The 16,631-nt window shown below is 40.0% G+C and overlaps 1 protein-coding gene across 3 annotated transcripts in view; it reads right to left on the bottom strand.

Moving 5' to 3' along the window:
* Positions 1 to 16,631, bottom strand: part of CSGALNACT1 (chondroitin sulfate N-acetylgalactosaminyltransferase 1) — a 369,464-nt gene that overhangs the window by 46,326 nt on the left and 306,507 nt on the right. The window lies entirely within an intron of this gene.

The raw sequence follows: 16,631 nt of genomic DNA, 5'->3' as shown, positions 1-16,631 counted from the left end.
AAGTAGGCTGGATGTGTGTAGAAAATGTCACTTCACTCATTCTCCATATTTTAAGATGAACACTGATTTTCTTCCCCATTGTTTGAATGGGCCATCTTTGTTTAGCATTTGGGGGTCCAACTATTTGTTGAATTCTACAGGCATTGGCTAGCAGCAGATTTAAAGCAAGGCCTCTTTCTGACGAACTGGAAGAGACACATTCTATTGAGTCTTTGAAGAATAAGATTTGACTTCAGAAACCAGTTAAAAAAAAGCAGATTTATAATTTATAGTATCTTTAGTGGTTGCGTTTAGTTTTTATTTTTTTTACCAATTTTGCATTCATCGCACTTATTACTTTTTTTTAAGGAGAATACTGTATTTAAAACTCAACCATTATAAGGGTCATTTTTTTTCATAAAAAAACAAATATGAAGCTTTAAAAAAACAAATAAATAAAAACAGTTATAGACTGGAAATAACAGAGTAGAACACAAATATTTTTTATTGGCATCTCAAATTGTAAAAAATACATAAGTAGGGTACAGTGTGGACAGTTGGTTGGCACCCACTTGACAATGCCGATGATACAGTGGTGAATGGTAAAATTTCAAGATGGACTTGACTCTAACCTCAAGAATTTGACTCTGACCCATGATTTTTTGGTCCATGCCCATTTAATTCATTGTACTAAACACACTGAGACGACATCATCCAATGTTTAACACAATAAACCTATAACTATATACATTTGGCAAACAACCACCATGTTAAAGACATCCATTCTGTTACACAACGACAGACCTAGTAAACAGAGCAATATACACTTCCAGGATATGATGGCCCAATACAAAGCCAATGGGTGATATCAGAAATTAAGCATGTCTGGGGGTAATATAACTAGAAAATGGGCTATTATTATAAAATCATTTTTAAAAGAGTTGGGGTAGAGGAGAAAACTCCTGAACTATATAGGCTTTACCATAAAGAAAATTGATGATGTATGTACATGGAAACATTTGAATACTGAAAACTGTATCTAACTTAATATTTTCTGTAATACAGTGAAATATGCCTGTCAGTTATGTTATGAGTTGCCTGCCCTGTCATTCCTGTCCAAAATAGTCCTGTATTTAAAGAAAACTGGTAATAATAGTGGCAAAAAGGCACATATGTTAAAAGAACACTCCAAGTACTATAATCACTACAAAAAAACATATAGTCTCTGCCCGATCCTTGGCTATCCGTGATTATAGCGTCTCTAGACAGTTTTTATGGGCAAGGGGGTATTTGTGGCAGCTGAAGGCTCCAATAATGCTTCCCCATAGTGATCCTACCTCCGCGTACTTTTTAATCTAAAATGCAGCCGTATTTATAATGTTAAACATATGAACATGAATCTTGGAAGGTCACTCTAAATCACATAGTGAAATGTCATAGAGAGGTGGAAAACTGGGAAGAAAATTGCAGCACATTGCCGGGTAATATATATCTTTGTAAACATACGAGGTATGCAGATTGTTATGGTGTGTGCCAAGACTAAATTAATGGCATTCGTCTTTTCCCTGGCACCTGGAGGGAATAAAATGTGCCATTACTTTGATTTTTACGTACATCAAAGTCAAAGTGTCAAAACATCAAAGCATGTCTGGTCCCAGCATTACAAACAGATCATCGTATCCTGAAATTAGAAAGGGTGCACAGGATATCTTCAAAACGTCATATGAATTTTACTTAGAACTGCTGATTATAACCGAGAACGGATTATCACTTGTATGACGAGTTCTTTTTTTCATGTTTTATGAACTATTAATAAAAACAATTAAATACAGTCCTAAAACATACTGAAAAACATTTGTGGATAAGTAGGATTAATTAAATGAATCTAATGACTGGGTGACACATGTGAGCAATAGATTCAGCAATTGCATTTGGCATTCCATAGTCTTGTTTCATCATAGGAACCAACATATCTCCCAACTGTCCTGATTTCGACAGGACAGTCCAGATTTTCGAGTTCTGTCCCACCTTAGTTCCCTGATGTTACTCTTTTGGGGACACCGGGGAACTGTCCCCCAACAATCTTAGTATAAGCGCATCATAAAACACACTCAACTATGCTCAAGGCACTAGGACCCTGCACAGAGCACTGAAACAGTGCTACCTGCATAGCCTGCCCTTACGGGCCGCCCTGAGTGATGGACAGGCATCCTGGTGTGTATTCACGCTTGGACCCACCACCTTTCTTTGTGGTTCAGACCCTTGGGGCAGAGATAGTCATGTGATGATGTCACAGGTACAGGGCTCGAGTCCTGCAGGAACGCGTGGGAACGGCGTTCCTGCACTTTTTTTAGAGCAGGAACGCCGTTCCCGTTTGTGGTCCTGCAGGCACTCAAGGGGCGGCAAAAAATGCCGCCCCCAAATGTCCCCGTGTTCCCCCTGTCATGGGGGGCCCAAGAGGTGGCCTAATGGCCATCTGATGGACCCCCCCCGGCCGGCTCTTGTCTCGCTATCAGACGCGGCAAGGGAGCTGTGTTCTCTCTGCTCCCTCTCGCCGCGCCATTTGCTGATGCCGGGAGCCGGAAAATGACGTCATTTACGGCTCCCGGCATCAGCAGAGAACACAGCTCCCTCGCCGCGTCTGACAGAGAGACAAGAGCTGGCCACACTGAAGCCCCACTGGACCCCAGGGACAGGTCCACGCCAGCTTTCCAGGTAGGGAGGCTGGGTGGACATTTTTACATTTTAAAAAATATATACAAATAATTTTTGTGTGTGTCTGTGAGTGTATGTGTGTGTATGTATGTGTGTCTGTGAGTGTATGTGTGTTTGTGTATGTGTGTGTGTCTGTGTATGTGTCTGGGAGTGTGTATGTGTGTGTGTGTCTGTGAGTGTATGTGTGTCTGTGAGTGTGTGTGTGTGTCTGTGAGTGTGTGTGTGTGTCTGTGAGTGTATGTGTGTGTGTCTGGGAGTGTGTGTGTGTATGTGTCTGTGAGTGTATGTGTGTGTCTGTGTATGTGTCTGGGAGTGTGTCTGTGTGTATGTGTGTGTGTGTGTATGTGTCTGTGAGTGTATGTAAGTATGTGTGTCTGTGAGTGTGTGTGTGTGTCTGTGAGTGGATGTGTGTGTGTGAGTGTGTGTGTGTATGTGTCTGGAAGTGTGTGTGTGTCTGTGAGTGTATGTGTGGGTGGGTGTGTATGTGTCTGTGAGTGTATGTGTGTGTGTCTGGGAGTGTGTGTCTGTGAGTGTGTGTGTGTCTGAGTATGTATGTGTGTGTGTGTGTCTGTGAGTCTGTGTGTGTGTCTGTGAGTGTGTGTGTCTGTGAGTGTATGTGTGCACCTAAGTGTGTGTGTACGTGTTTATATATGCATGCAAGTTTTGTTTTTTTCTGGTGGTGGGGTGAGGGTGGAACTCGAGTGAGTTCCCACACTTTATTCCCCAGGACTTGACCCCTGCACAGGTACAACAGAGATGGGAGGTGTGACAAACTCCCTTTCCCAAGTGAGTTTGCCATGAGCTCCTGGAGGAGCCTGCTTGTTAGCCTCCTGCCCACAAACTATGGGTCCTGCAGGGAAACCTGTAAAAGACTACCGAACTTGACCGACCATTAGCACTGATTTCATGGAATTGTTTTTGGCATAGGACCATGTGCACAGTCGGTCAAAATTATGACTTCCATGAAAATCCCGAACCCCTGAAGTGATCTGGGTGATTTTTTTGGATATGTTAGTCACCCAGATCGGGGTGATGTAACTTTTGTGGGGTTTTCATGTGTTTTAAAGGTATTTTGGGGGGGGGGTTTGTGTGCGTGGAGATAATTGAATTAGCTCAGTTTCTGACTCAATTATCGCTCAGGTACAGGAGTTTGTAACTTGTAACTAGTGCCTTCTCAGGTCCAGGAGAGGGATTATCCTGTTTGTGTGGGAGTGTCAGGGGCGTGCTTAACTGTGTCTGAAATTGTATAAAAGCATGCCATCTAGCCAGATTAAAACATCCCAGCTTGTAATCCCAGAACTATGTGTCATCTGGTTACTGGGAGGGGAAAGGGCTAATCACTAATCACTGTTCCAGTGTGGAGTATTCAACAGGGAAAGTCCTTGTAAGGACTAGAGCTCCTAGGACTGAGTGTCGTCCAGTGCTTGGGGGTGGATAGAGCGAGTTCCCCATTTGGCTCCAGGAGGGAGTGGTTCCAGGACTCCAGTCAAGCCATGGTGACTGTGGGCAGAAGTGCTGCGGTTTGTCCCCGTTCCAGCTAGGTCCTTGGCAGAGGTCCGTTACAGGAGGTATGGGTCCATGTTAATCCATTGTACTTGCAAATGTGTAGATTAGCAGATATTGCAAAATTAAAGTTATAACCCCAAACCTATCACCCTGCAGGCTGCAGGATATCAGTAGGGAAATCCAATGTAAATGGGCAAAGTGAAGTAAAGGCGCGCGTTGAGTTTAACATATTAGGCCATTTATAAACTGAAGTGATAATTTAAGAGAATTTCAAATTTAAGGTCAAATTAGCTGAACTGGAAAAACTCTATAGTTCAGCTATTCTTTCAGATTAGCTACTTTGGCCTTAAATTTGAAATTAATAACGCTTTTAGAATTCACGATCATTTACACTTTAGTGAATAACCCAATACATGTGGCTATCCTGTGATAAATATAGAAAGTAGATATGGGGGTAACAATGAATATCTAGTAAGTTATTCATTTGCTAGCAATAAGTATACAGTTAGCGGGGTTACAAAAGTCATAACTACATTTAAGACTATAAGCAGTGAAGCATATGTCAGCAGGATTTAGGATCTGTTTTTTATTTTTACATTTATGTTTATATTTCAACTTCTAACAAACCAGTAAAAATAAGTTTTTTTTTTTAAATCTAATTGAATTATTATTATTAATTTATTATTTATTTGGCGCCAACATATTCTGTAGCGCTGTACACTGGGTGGACTAACAGAAACGTAAAACTACATTAAATAAACCAATAAGGTGAAATTCTTACGATCGTAAATTATAATGCTGGAGCGGTAACTCTGAAGAGAAGAAAGCTATATGGATAATCAGTATGATTAATTAAACAGTAGCCTGCATACTTCCCGCGGGTAGAAAATGTTTAATTGATTAAATGCAGGCTGTGATGACTCTTAATTGACCACAAGGGGGCCCTTCATGGATTGTTATTTATATGTGCACACTGCACAATGCTTTCCATCCTAATCAGGTGCACAATTACAAAACACCACGTACCAGACTTTTTGAGAACGTGACGACTGTATCAACAGGATCAATACAGGTTTGTGGCATGTACAGGAATGTAAGCTTCTACGGGACTAATCTTGTGCTTCACTTTGTGATAATATTCCAATTTATCTAAAATGCGTCATCGGAGTATGCAGTGAGGAACAATTGATGAGAAAAATAAAAACACAATATACCACACATAAATATTTTAGCAACTTTAAAATATTGCAGTACTAACTTACAGTATATTCCACAAGTTTCTCTTATAAAAGAAAAAATAAAGAAACTTTGAAATGAACTTGAAGAATTTCCCTACGGAATCAAAGGAATCAGGTGAATGTTTTTTCAGAAGAAGAAACAAAAACATTTGTATGCCACCAAATATTTAAAGGGACAGAATTCTAATTTACCCAACGGAACCAGTTAAGGCAATTTTGATTCGGTCAACTACCCCATGGTTTTGTATTGTGTTTGCAATTGTTTGATATCCATGAGAGCAAAGTATTTTTGTGTATTTTTTTAGGTTTAGGTTAGATCCGGAAATATTTGGACACCAACACAATTTTCATAATTTTGGCTCTGTACGCCACCATGGATTTGAAATGGATTTGAAATGAATTTGAAATGAAACAATGGATTTGAAATGAAACAATCAACAAACAATTGAAGTGAAGACTTTCGGCTTTAATTCAAGAGGTGGAGCAAAAATATACAATTAGGAATTGAAACCATTTCAATTTCCCCTTATTTTAGTAGCTCAAATGTAGTTGGACACATTTTCACAATCATAAATAAAATGTAAATTTGTAATACTTTGTCGAGAATCCTTTGCAGGCAATGACTGCTTCAAATTTGGAAAGCATGGACATCACCAAACGCTGGGTTTCCTCTTTTGTGATGCTTTGCCAGGACTTTACTGCAGCTGTCTTCAGTTGTTGTTTGTTCATGGCTCTTTCTGCCTTAAATGTTGTCTTCAACAAGTGAAATGCATGCTTGATCAGTTTAGATCAGGTGATTGGCTCGGCCATTGCAGAATATTCCACTTATTTGCCCTAAAAAACTCCATCTGTCATTGTCATCTGTAAAGTAAAGCGACGATTAATCAACTTTGCTGAATTTGGCTGATTCTGAGCAAACAATATATCTCTATACACTTTAGAATTCATCCGGCTACTTTAGTCTTCTGTCCCATCATCAATAAACACTAGTTACCCAGTGCCATTGCAAGCCATGGATGCCAATGCCATCACAGTGCCTCCACCGTGTTTTACAGATGATGTGGTATGCTTTGGATCATGAGCTGTTCCAAGCCTTCTTCATACCTTTATCTTCCCATCATTCCGGTACAGGTTGATCTTAGTTTCATCTGTCCAAAGAATGCTGTTCCGGAACTGGGTTGTTTTCTTTTTTAGATGTTTTTTGGCAAAGTCTAATCTGGTCTATTTTTGAGGCTTATGAATGGTTTGCACCATCTGTATTTGCTCTCGCGAAGTCTTCTCTTTATGGTAGTCTTGGATAATATGTCCATCTCCTTGAGAGTGTTCTTCACTTACCTGGTTATTGTGAAGGGCTTTTCTTTACCATGTTCTTTACCATGAAAAGGATCCTAGGATCATCCACCACTGTTGTTTTCCATGGACATCCAGGTCTTTTTTTTTTTGCTGTAGAGCTCACCAGTGCATTCTTTTTTTTTTCTCAGAATATTGCAAACTCTCTCTTTGATGGATTCTGTTTTTTGCAGCCTAATGGTCTGTTTCGCTTGCATTGCGAGCTCCTTCTTGAGGTTTCACAGCAACTGCTTCCAAACGCAAATGAGACACCTGGAATCAACTCCCTACTTTTTACCTGCTTAATTGGTGTAGAAATAATTAAGAAATAGCCCACACCTGTCCAGGAAACAGGAGAGACTGCACGTTAAGCCCATATTAATTATTTAACTGTAACTTGGATTCTTTTCTGGTAAACAGACAAAATAACCAAACTTGTGTCACCGTCTAAATATTTCCAGACCTAACTAAATCAGTGGAAGAGGCTCTATCTTACAGGCGGCCTTGTTTTGTTTTTTTAAATTAAAGGTAAAGCATACCAACATTATCATTACACATATTTCTTGTTCTGTTAATAGTATGGTTAAAGAGTATTTCTGTTAATAGTATGGTTACATCATAAAACATCATTGTGTGACTTGTGGTTCTTGTGGCAAAGCTAGAAGGGCCTTCAGGAATACCAAGATGGTCCTAGTGGGTCTCTATGCACTGTGGTTAGTCTGGCTGCCAGCAATTTTTATATACGACATGGTTTTTTGTATTAGACATTATTTTTGTGCAGCATATTTGATGGCTTGCATTGAGCATAATAAATCTATAAGTACAACATATGTTAATATCTGGATGTTTGCCAGGTGTGCCAGCTCATTACTGTGCTTCCGGGACAACCAAGTCTATGTGATGAAAGGCCTGTTTGCACAGATGTGTGTCTGCAGGGTCTAGCGAATAGTCAAACTCACAGGGAATGTAACAGTTTGGTTTAGTAAGTTAAGAGCAAAGGGAGACAAGTTAGGCTGCGGCAAGGAAAGGTAGGTCATGAAAATGGCAGGTGGATAGTTGAAATTATTTGGGGGATTAAAAGCGCACCTCAGTTAGTTAGTATGTGAGACTTTTAGCAGAACAAATCAGCTGCTTGGGATATAACCGAAGATGATTAATAAGTGATTTGTACGGCAGATTATTCCGAACATAAGGTCTTCTTCATCTTTGGTTCAACATGACAAACTGGAAAATACCAGCCACTGATGTCTGGACTGAAATGACTTCGATTACAGAACAAGCTGTGTTTATACAGCATTGGCATCGACCAGTGCCAAAATAAGCCCGTCACTCAACGTGATAAGTGAGGAAAAAATAACCATGCTTATTTTCTGAAACATATTTTACTTTTATTTTATTTTACTGATTTTAAACCATAACACTTGTAACATTTCTACATTAAAACAAATATTTGATGTCGTTTTTCTATGGAAAAGTTTGCCACAGTATTTGCAATATCTCCTGGACCTTCTGAACCTGGTAACTCGGGATAACCGTGCTCATGGGAATGTACGTTTGATGAACTCAACACAGACACCAGAAATGTCCACAGCATTCAAACCTAAATAGATGTAGGGGCTTACACCAATGGAAAGAGCAATGGATTTATTTTTTATTTTTTTCCAAAACGACAGAAATGGACCCAAAGTTACGGGTTACTGTTTTAGTACTTAGAAGTAACCATCAATCGTTGGTGCTAGTGCTAATAACAGTCCACAAAGAACATTTTATTGCTATAAAAGCAAGCAGCAGACAGGAAGGCAAATCTCTCCATGGGAAGGAGAGGCCGATATGAAGGGAAGGGAGAGATCATGAGTGTGATAGCAAGTATTAATGGGGCAGAACCTAAAGGTATATTAATATGGAATAGTTGGATCTTTATTATATAGGGAATTAGAAATATTTAGAGGAGGCAGAGGTGCAAATAGAAAAACATTATAGTATAGTTATATTATGAAGATGAAAATAACTGATATTGTGGGTGAGATTGAGAAGGTGGGAACTTCGGTATTTTTATGAAATACATAACAGAGGACATCCAAGTGATCATTTGGAAGGCTCAAAAGCCACCGGTTAGGGGCTTTCTGCATCACTGAAGGGGCTCCTCAAGACTAAGTGAAGTCTACTAGGATATTGAGAGGCAGGAATGATTGCACAATAAAATACAGGAAGCTCGAATATATGCCAAATTGACTGTGACCACATTGTCTGATCTCCTCCATAATAACTGCAAAACGAGTAATCAATATGGCTAAGCAACGCTCTAGAATCTCTCCCCGGACAAGAAGAAGAAAAAAATTATCATTTGAATACACAAAAAAACTGCCTTTTCCAGCACCCTTCTCTATAGACTTTTATTAGGACAAGACAGGCCACTCGGATGGCACAGTTAATATATCACCAAATTCAGCATTGTAAGCAATGTATATAGAAGCATTTTTATCTAGTCAGTAAGTTGATGCATTTCAAGCGAACTGTGTGCTGCCCGGAGATGCATTGTCAAAAAACCCAACCTCATAATCTAGAATATACTGATTTGCAGTAATGGCAATACTTTGCTTCTATTCTTTATTAATACAAGTGGGAAGATGTTCTGGAGTGCACTTCCACTAACGGACTAATGAGGACTAATTTTTATATTTACGAAAGCTCAAGAGACATCTTTTAAATTCCTATCCATGTGGTAACAGAGGACTCCCCATTGTATACATTAAAAAGCTCCTGCTGGGGGACGGAGCCAACAGCCGAGCCGACAGGTCGCATCTACAGAGAGCTCCGAGACATATCAGCACATAAAGCCCAAAAAACGACCAATTTCACCCCCCAAACAGAAAACGAAGCTGACCTACATTAACAGACAACGCAGTAATGGGCAGGAAAACTAAAAAGCAAAAACCAGAAATGCCCCGACCGGGTACAAGCATCGAGGATCTATGGAGGCGAGCACATGGTGCCCCAGAGCCCATCATGGCCGACTACATCGACAAATTCGACGACTCTGACCAACTACTCTCAGACCCTGAAGACGCAGGCTTACCCACAGCACCGACACCAGTACAGCCCAAACCGCAGCCAGACAAGGCACCGGTCACGAAGACCGAAATACGGGAGCTGCTGGCCGAACTCCGCCAGAATATCCAGGCCGATGTGGCAGACATGAGAAAGGACATTAAGGGCCTGACAGACCGCATGGGAACTGCGGAGCGAGACTCCAGCAACCTCACACGGCGAATGAATGAGTTCCAACAGGAGATAAACTCACTGCATCAACAGCACCTAATGGTGGAGCAAAAAATGGCGGCTATGGAAGACTTGCGCCGCGCCCAAAATATTAAGATCAGAGGCATAGTGGAGTCGGCCCCGGACACTGAACTGCCTCACATCATAAGGCGTCTCATATGCAGAATACTCCTTCCGAAGCAGGCCAAGGGGGTGAGCCCGGATGGCGTATTTAGGATACCTAAACCAACGACGGCCCCTAAAGCGGCACCCAGAGACCTCATTGTAAAATTCCAAAAGCTACAGGACAAGGAGGCTATCATGACCGCCATCAGAGGTAACACACCATACGCCTTCGAGGACATGTCCCTCTCAGTTTATGCAGACCTATCCAAAGGAACAACGGCCTGGCGCGCAACACTTCGGCCCTTCACCGCCTTACTCCGCGCACATGGTATCAAGTACCAATGGCGCCCACCCCACAAACTGCAGGTGATTCATGGAGAAACCACGTATTTAATAACAGATCTGCTGGAGGCGAGAAGGCACCTAACAATCTTGGGCCTTCCACAAGACTCTATTCCGCAACACCGCAAGACCTCTAAGCCCCATGAATGGAACCCTGCTACTTCCGAGACATTTGTCCCACGAGGGACCACCCAAGATGCACGGAAACCGGGCCATACCTGAGGGCCCCTCAAAGACTGGCAGGGCTAAACCACCCACTCTTAACACTGCCTGCATGGTTGTAAATATGTTGGGGAAACGGTATTTCTATGCACCTCCACAGAGAAGGCACTTACACAATAGGTGACACACCATGGCTGCTGGACAACACATAGCCATACACATCTCCCCCTGCAACCACGACATCAGGGCTGCAGAGCCGCACAAACCGCCCTCACCTAGCGTCACCGACTTCAGCTGCCATAATTTAGCCCGACATCCGAAACACCATACATGTACAGGGCATACACTGCAAGTAGCGAGGGTCACCATATCACACACCACAGGAACCAATCATCCCTCTCCACCAAGGACACTCAGGGTAACTAACCTCACCTGTATGATATCCAATTACTAAATCTCACAGGTTGTCTGCCAGACACCCATCCATACCCCTTAATAGTGCAGACCCAGCCTCTAAAGCTATAACCTTTATAATTTCTGGCGGCACACTGCATTAATTTAATTTACAATTTATTTTGATCTTGATCTCTTTTGCCTCAATGACCGCCTTATATACACTTGTGCTCCACGGCGGGACCTGTACATATGTTTTTTTGTTGTTTTTGTGTTTGCATGTATATTTTTATAACGTTTTGCTCACTGCACACCTTGTGCAACCTTAAACAGGGCAGAAGCCCCACTCAACTAAAGCAACAGGCCTAGCCGAGATTACACGCACTATATCTAACTGTATACCATGGTCCAATGTCAAACGCTAGAGAAATGTTTTAAGTCCAGATACAGGATGCTTCATATGTCCGATAAACCTAATTGCATAGCGCTCAGACCTAAATTGTTATGCGTTTCATTGTTTAAAACTTTTCCATTATATTATATAAAAATGTGCACCGTCTCCCATGCCAATGTTCATAAGGCAATGTTCAAGTTTACGCTGTTGTGGCGTCATGGAACCTATCTATAAAACGCACAATAAAATAAAGAATTAAAAAAAAAAAAAAAAAAAAAGCTCCTGCTATTCTTGATCTTGAGACTCTGTATGGCACTGAATGAGGGGGGTAAGAAGATTCTTATATATGTGGTGGGACTGCCCTGGAATAGTACCATATTAGAGGAAGATTTGCAGATTTTGCAGAGGATCCTCCTCCATTTGAATACATTACATTACATGATGATTCATTAAAAAAAAAAAAAAAAAAAACCTGATTGCTCAATGCTGCAAAATAATGCAATCCCACTTTACTGGAAGCTGAATAGACCAGAGGTTCTTGAACCTTACATTTGGTTTCTTTCTGCAGGATAACCCTGCCCCTATAGCCACACCTCCCCTTACATAAAGTATCTTCCTTATTAGCAGTACTCAGATCAGCCAATAAGATGGGTGTGAGCTGAGCTACTGATATTACTGTGCCCCACAGCCAATAGTTGTCATCTGATTACCTGCCCCCTTTTACCTTGGCTTTGAAATTCTATAGATAATAAGAGGACAGTGATGGACTATGGGGCAAAGTCAAGTCAGCAGCTCAATTTACAATAAACTCTTATTTGCTAAGGAACATTGCGTACCTTCCAATCAGGAAGATGTTTTGTGAAAATGGGAGAGATTGCTGTAGGGGCGGAGTTATGATCCATAGAGCAGCAAAACTTTTTTTTTTTTTAACACAACTAAAGAGATTTATATTTGGAGAAAGAAAACTGCATGGATATGAGGCCAAAACACGTCAAATGCACTTACGTGATGCTTGTTCCTGGAGTCTAATGAACAGTGAAAAGGTTAGTTTTGAAACACAGCGCTGTCATCAATGAATTACAAGCTTTAAACTGTTGATCTAACAGAAAAAAAACACCAAAAAACTAAAATTGTATTAAAAATCAGTTTCCTGTTCAATGGATCATACTTACAAGCAAATTCTCATTTACTTGAACAGTAAGTCTGGATGAATAACTACACTTGAAATAATTGCACATTTGAAAAAGTAAATAAAAAAACATACCTTAATATACTTCAATCTTTTACATTTGAAGTTAGTAGAAAATGTGTCTTGCTACCTAATCTAATGCTTAGTGAATATTTATACAAAGGTAGATAGAAAACGATTTTGAGATCGATCAAAAGATGTACAGTTTCATTACTTCCTGCATTTTTGTTTAAATTGTATTTACCTTACTTATTTGGAAAACAGCCTAACTGCAACTATCGGCTGATAGAAAGGTTTTGTTACTTAGCATGAACGGATTATTAAATGGGGGAGTACGTTTGCTATATGCAATAAAATGAGATGGTGCACGAATGAAGGTCGCCATTGGGTCATCTGGGTTGCGAAGCATAGTCCGTGAGCGAGGTTACAGCTACGAAAGGAAAGTTACCTACAAAAAGGCTGTTTAACAGTTGTTCCACCAACTTTCTAGGACTACAAATCTCAGAATTACGTGGACCACAAACACAAACCAACATCAGCCATAGAGAGCCAGAGTCAGGACATCTCTGATCCATGAACTGAAAGGACTTTAGTAATTGAATATGCAATAGTTTTCCATGACAGATAAAATCTCCTTACTAAGCATCACTTAATAGTCACTTAATAGTCATTCATAGCTTCTGCTAAAATTATTTCTTATACATTTCTGTTATACTATTATTTCAAATTATTATCATAGGTTTTCTACCAATTTTTTTTCATCAACATTTAAACCTATACTGATTATTTATATTGCTGTGTTTATTTTATTAACATTATTATATATTTTTAATAATATTTGTATCCGCCGTATGAGGCACTTTACTTATTATTCCACATTTATGGGAATCACATGGTAGGTGTATATATGTACATAAATGGCATATACTTATGATATTATGTCTCAATTAATGTCTTAATTAATTCCAGGTTGTATCCTGAACTCCTAGTGAAGCTTTAACTTGCAATAAAGAGATTCTCCAGTGCCAGGAAAACATATTGTTTTTCCTGGCACTGCAAGACTCTGTAGTGCCCCTCTCCCTCCCACCCCCATGCCAAGTTGCTGAAGGGGTTAAAACCCCTTCAGTGACTTCCCGGAGTCCAGCGCCGATGTCCCTCGGCGCTGGGTCAGGCTCTGCCTACTCTCCTACCCTGCCAATGTCAGTAGACAGCCACTAGAGGAGGACTTAACCCTGCAATGTAAATATTGCAGTTTTTGAAAACTGCAATAATTACACTTGCAGGGTTAAAGGTAGTGGGAGTTGGCACCCAGACCACTCCAATGGGCAGAAGTGGTCTGGGTGCCTGGAGTATCCCTTTAGAGGTTGAGTTAATTATATAGGATTCAAGTTATACGACTAAACTCAGTTATTGACATTAAAGCTTGATTCTATCAGTCACACAAGTGTCCCCCAAAAAAGCCACCCATCCCAATCTTCTAAAGGTTCTCCTTGAAAAGACCTCCTGTAAATAACACAGATGCGAAAACCCATGGGCAATTTTTGCTGGGGATGTGTAGATATAGAATAATCTTTGTTGAGGTTGTTGAAATTACTATTCTCAATGTACTGGTAAAAAAAAAAATAATGATTAATGATAATGATAAATTAAACTTTGGCACTGCGTGAGTAACTCATCCAGCCATGTGTAGACTGTTCAATGAATCTGGTGTTCCACAGAACTGATATTGCCAGTCATTAACAGCCCTATAAACAGAAAAAGGCATATATCTCCAAAATTGAACATTTTTTAGAAAGAAAGGCTACAGGCACTGGGGTTTTGCACCACAATCACTTCAGTAAATTAAGTGGTTAGCGTGTTAAGAGTGACCCTTTAATTAGTTTTCAGTAGGTTCCCTAAGTTTAAAAGATGAGAATTTTTTTTTTTTTTTTAGTGGTTACAGATTAATAAATGATACATTTATACTTAGCGCTACTACAACTAAACGCTCAAACTCGAACAAAGAAAAGCTAATTGCACGTGGGACCCACTGCGAGGTTATCACGGCTTACTTATATGCACTAATTAACTGCTAATCATATCCTCAGTCCATATGCCTCAATACTAATTTTGTTCTAAAGGGACATCTCCTGTAGGCAATCTTAATATACATTACAAAGTGAATTTGGAAGGACCCGGAGGGGTGCAGATTACCAACTGTACTGCTGTCACTGTCTATCAACTTAGGAGAGCTCCTGAGGGTTTCCTGACCTTATCAGTGTCTTGTATGATGTGTGAGATTAGGAACTAAATATACAGTTTATAAGATTGTATAGAATGTTGTATAGGACTCAGTGCTGCTGCAGAGGTTTTTAGCTACACAGGCAAAGATATATTTTGCAACTACCCCGGTACCCCCCAGCAATACCTCTTCACCTGTGTTTCTCGTTTGAACTTCTTACCCCTGTTAGCCCCTTTTGTGTTTCTTATCCCCTTCTTTTTAATATATACAAAAAATATATATAGATATTTGTAGTTAATCAATAATAACTACAAATATCTATATTTAATTATTATTTTTTTTTAGTTTGTATTTATATTACATACAGTATTAACTTTTTCTGTCTAGGAAATATTGGTTTAGATTTAAACTTGTGCATGAGCATTTAGTTTACATATCCTCTATATTTCACTGTTTAGTAAATCTCAGTCTACCTCCGATTTTGTAAATTTTTGTGCAATTTTTAGTCAATCTTATTTCTTCCTTTCTAATTTTATATTCACACTGTATTCCTGATACAACTATTGATTTTGGTCATTAGTTACCATATATTTTTTCATTTATAGCTTTAGGTGGTAGCTATTCCCTTTTCAGTGAGGCAGTGGTTATAGTTGTCCAGTTCAGGTCTCCTAACCTTAGTAGAATATCTCACAAGTTTTTTTAGGTGAACTATCCCGTCTATAAGCTTGTATTCTTTTTCACCCCTCTTTTTAATGTCTTACCCACTTTAGTGTATCGTATCTCCCTTTTGCTATTTTGTGTGTCTTCACTACCTCATTTGTGTCTCTTACTCACCCCAGTCCCTCTGTGTTTCTTTCTCCCCCCGCCTCTTTATGTCTTTTTCTCTGCCTCAGCCTCATTATGCCTCTTTTTCCCCCATTCCCCCTTTATGTGTCTCTGTCTCCCCTCCAGACCCTTTATGTGTTTCTTTCTCGCCTCCGGCCCCTTTGGATGCCACTTTCTTTCTCCCAGTCCCTTTGTGTGTCTCTTACAGTGCACCACCCTCCTGCTGGTCAATCAAACATTGCGCCCCCCGGACAGATGCGTCCTTAGGTGGTTGACTTTACATCTGGTAATCACCGCCAAGTTTACCATCCACTGGTATTCCTCCTCGATCCTCCTGCTCCCCGAACACCAGATACGTAGTTATTGTGGCACCACGTGACTTACGCGTTTCGCCCTGTGCCGGCTTTCTCAAAGTCTGTGTATGCAGAGTGCCGGTCTGGATTAAATACCACCTCCCCCTCTTGTTGATTGGTGGTCTGCAGCTCTGCCAGCTGCATATCAACAATTTTAAAGTGCCTGATTTATTCCCAACATTTTAACAATTCTCCCTCTTCGAAATTGTGTATCCTCACATCAGTATGAGAAGCATTTGGTGGTATAAATACTGCATATATATATACACATCCGTATAACATATTTTCACATTAACCATTTATAGGAATTTGCAACAATTTCGTAAGGGGTGCTACTATTATGATACAAGAGTCTTTCTGGGTTGATACAAATTTTAAATATGAAAAACCTTAATCTGTTCCCTTTCTTAAAGAGATACACCTCTTAAAAATAAAAATAAAATTGCACATATAAAAATGTATAATAAGCACAGGGGATTCTATAGGCTACTAAAAGTAAACATTGTGCTATTAAAAATCTACTCTAAAAAAGTAAAATTCCCTATAAATAAAACTAAAACATATGGAATATCAAATTCGATGTTTAGGTATAATTCCCTAC

Source organism: Pelobates fuscus, chromosome 5 (assembly GCF_036172605.1).
Source record: "Pelobates fuscus isolate aPelFus1 chromosome 5, aPelFus1.pri, whole genome shotgun sequence".
In the NCBI taxonomy this organism is placed as follows: domain Eukaryota; kingdom Metazoa; phylum Chordata; class Amphibia; order Anura; family Pelobatidae; genus Pelobates; species Pelobates fuscus.
The sequence above is the reverse complement of the archived record's forward strand: the minus strand, read 5'-3'. Positions and strand labels throughout refer to the sequence as shown.